Below are 4,335 nucleotides of genomic sequence, written 5' to 3' on the forward strand. Positions count from 1 at the left end.
TTTTTTTTTTTTTTTTTTTAAGTGTGCATTCAGCAGCAAATCCAAATTGACTTCTTACTTGGACAATGGTAAAAGTTCATTTAAAGTGCAGAAAGATATATATATATATACATATACATTATGGCTGTATCAGGATCTTTGATTTCTTGGAATAATATAGCAGTCTTTAAAATTCTGCTTGTCTTATTGTTGATGTTTTTTGTGCACACATATTACACTTCTGGAATATCTGAGTTGACACTTTACAAACTGAAACATTTCAGACATTAACAATTAAGGAAATATTTTCTCCCAGGCCTTTTTTTCAAAAGCTTCATATTGTCAAAGAAAAAGCCACTCAGAGATTGTCCTGATTAGGCAACACCGTTATGTAAATTTAGAGGGACAGATATATTATGGCAATTAAAAACAACACGTCTGTCCCTCTAAGTGCTGGTTGTAATATTTTATGATAAGAGTGAGTTATTTAGTAGTGCTTTTAGTTTCTGTGCCTAATTAGAGGTCATTCTCTTTAGAAGAAGTGAATCAGCTCATTTTATGTGAACTCAGCATCATGAAACATCTCGTATTTTGCATTCTTTTTCCTGGTTTAAAGACAAGTTACCCATGCAACCCTCTCTAAGATGTACTGCTGAGCAAAGTGGTGTAATTGTGAATTTCTATTGTTTGACTTTTTAGTTTTATGTCTGTTTATAACCATTTCCAAGTCCAAATTGTTACCTACTTTCATACCCGGAGCACTGTATAAATCTCAGACTTAAATATTTAAGAAAAATATTTAAAAAAACAGTGATAATACTTCATTTAAGTTGTATTTTTTAAACTCATAAAACAGTGATACATTTAACATGGATATATGTGGTTATGCCTTTAAAAAGCCACAAAGACAGGACACAGTTATATAACATTCAATTATCTTATTTACTCAGTTTTTCAATCTTATTGAAAGAAAAATCTTTATTTTTACATATTTGATCACTAAGAAGACTTCATTAAAGAACGGGGCAGATAGTGCTCAGTCAGTCCAGCTTTGATAAATTAACTGTGGACAACACTGTGCCAAACTAATCACAGCTTAGACAGCTTAAGTAGTGGTAGGTGTAATGCATGATTCAGTAGTTGTAGAGACTAGTCTGTCAATTTGAAATGTCCTCTAAACGTCTAACTACCTCCTCCTACAGAGACACGGCTTACAGATTTGTATGAAACGTGCCATAAATCCAATTTTAATGTGCAACACCTTTCGCTGAGTCGTGCACTTTTCCCCTCCAATCTGCGCTTTTTCCTCACTCCTCTCTGCTTATCCCAGCGCTGTCACAAAACAGTCTTTCTCTCTCTGCCTTTGTATTATCTCTGTCAGCGGAGAGCCCGTGGATCTCTCAGGCCAAGCTGGAAAATACAGATAGTGACAGGGGTAATGTGGACCGGGTCACTTCACATGCCTTAACTTGTCCATTCTTCAAGTACTCAGTCCAGTGTGAGAAGGCTAGTTGAGAATGAATCCACTCAGCTTTGTATCATTAGTTCTGTTACCTGGCCAAAAAAAAGAAAAAAACAAAAATAGAAGAAAAAAAATGCAAACTCTTTTAACCCTTCAAAGCTTTCAAATTGAGTGGAAGTAAGATGTTTTTAAACCCTTTAATAAAATGTAAAAAACAAATTTGCCATATAAGTTGTTTGATGAGATACAAATGGCATCACTTAGGATCCATTGGGGGATTTGGTACGTTTTTGCTCACAGCAATGCTGGTCTAATATGCAAAAATATTTACCTGAGTGTTCAGAAAAAAAAATGTCTTTAATACCCACTGTCGCAAATCTGATCCACATATTTTTAACATGCTGTAACTGTGTAATAATGAATTATTTATCAACTAATTTTACATCATTTCAATAAAACAAGTAGCCATTTAAGAAAATAAATAAACAACAAGGAATGAGTTTTTCTTAACATGAAATTTAAATAGTCAGTACAACTTTTTTTCCACCAAATGTTTTTTTGAGGTTCCATGGAAGCAGCCATTATGAAATGACTGGGAAAAATTCCTTCTACTGCCCCTGGTGGACTGATGAGGAACTACAGAGAAAAAACATGGACCATTATAAAAATGATGTAGGGGTTTAAGAAAGACCTGCATCAGAGGGATTATATAAAGCTGAAAGTTTTCCTTCCGTAAAGTTCCTCAGCAGCTACATGATGAGGTGTCAATTCGTAAAATGTTTTCCCTCCAAACAGAACTCCTATGTCATTTATTATGACAGGGAGAAATAACCATGTTTTTGCAAAGTGACAAATATATATTTTTCTTAAATCCTCTTTACATATATCATTTAGAAAGCCAGAAATATTCAGGGGATTGAATCAGATTGAAATGACAACAAATAATAACGACAGATTTGTTCCTTTTAAAGTGCAAAGGGATGGCTTCCAAAAAGTTTTTTATTTTTTTTTATTTTTTTTTAAGCCAAACAAACAAAAAAGTAATTATAAATGAAGCACCTTAACATTATTTTAAATCTTTCACTAATCTATGTCGTCATTAAGCAGAAAGAAAGGTCTGCATCCAGAAAAGTAAAAAAAAGCACTCTTAAAGTAACACCTTCAGTCCATTTATAATCAGCAGTTAACCTTAAAACAAATGTGTCTGCTGCTGTGGAAGAAAACTGGAGCACCTTGAGAAAACTCACTCGGGGACAGAGGGAATTCACAAACCCCCTGCCGAGGAAAAGAGTGAGGTCCTGTCAGCTCAAACCAAAAACCATCTCCTTACAAGGTGACGAGCCAAATCCAATAATTAATAGAATGGGATTTTTGATCCTGAACCCAAAGCGTTTGTCTTTCCTCATCATATCCAATAATATATCCTGAGCATTAAGAGGTAAATTCTGAATTAATGAGTGAGTCTTTGCAAACAGATGCACTGCAAATGTGTTACTTTGTGAAACTCCAATGTGCCTGCAGGAAGACATAGCATACCTTGTTTTTCCAGGAGCTGACACAATTCCTGACATCTTAATGAAATGTCTGACACTTTTCTTGGTTGAGGTACCTCGGAAATACAGCACTTGAGCTGCCTCTTCAGCAGGGACTTTACAGCCCCATTCATGGACTCAGGATTGTTGGTGTGGCTCTTTCCTCTGTGCTCCCCTTCTGCTGGCTGTGCCCTATTTGAGATCAATGATATAGATTTGAGCACCCATAGATTTGATCATAAATAAGATCGACACTTCTCAAAAATGTTAACTCAAAGGCCAAGATCTCACACTAACACACTCAGCAAATGTAGCTCACTGTACAACACAGGAACATTTTTTCTTGACTCAATATTTTCTCACTAAAACTAAGTTTCCTGCATTGACATTTTAGTCATTAGTTGTAAATAAATTATGTAAAACACCATCCGACAAAAAACAGATTTAAGTGTAAGAAGGAAACAAAAGAAAGAGTCAAGCTTTCACTTGCATTTTGTGTAAGTTGGTCACAATTTTAGGTTGGAATGTGTTGTAAAACTTAAGTTGATAGATAATACTTTAAAGCTGGTCTAATAGAGAAAAAAAAAACTGTTGATCTAAACATAGAAATACATGATATTTAACAATGGATAAACATTGAATAGTTTTATGAGCATTTAAACAGATTTCATCAAACATTGTGGCGGCAACATACAGTAGTATCTTGGTTGGAGAACAAGAGGTTTATTAAAATTATGAGTAATGTATGAATCGGAGGAAGCAAGCATTTTTAAAAGCTATTTTTCAAACATATAATTGAATCATCCACAGCTGTTTGTAATACTTTTCTGCTCTGATCAGTAAAAAAATTGCAAAAAGTTAAACTTGTGAAGACAATTGTTCCAGTTTTGGTCAATTTTGTGATGAGAACTGCATATATTTATTCATAGTTGCAATAAATGCTGGAATAAAACACATTTTCATTAAAACAATGTTTTTTATTATTATTATTATCCCCAAGGATAAATATTAAAATTATTTTTCTCTTAAAACAAATTTTCTTTCTGAAATTAACCAACATTAAAATGTGAATTATTCAAAGTCAATAATTCAGCATACATTTTGACTAAATTTAAATCAAAAACCAGTAGAAATGAAATGTTTCTTGCCATTTTTTCTTGGAAAGATTACTGTAGTAGAATTTATTTTTTTCCAAGTTTAGATCTTTTACTTGGATTTTTGTTTTACTCATGGGACATAACAAATATGAAACTGTATACAACAATTCTACAAAATCATATTGTCATGGGATAATTGATAAAAAAAGAATCATAGAATCTAATAATTAACAGTTTGTAAAGACCAATACAGTTTGTGATTTCC

This window comes from Oryzias melastigma, linkage group LG4, assembly GCF_002922805.2.
Source record: "Oryzias melastigma strain HK-1 linkage group LG4, ASM292280v2, whole genome shotgun sequence".
NCBI lineage: Eukaryota > Metazoa > Chordata > Actinopteri > Beloniformes > Adrianichthyidae > Oryzias > Oryzias melastigma.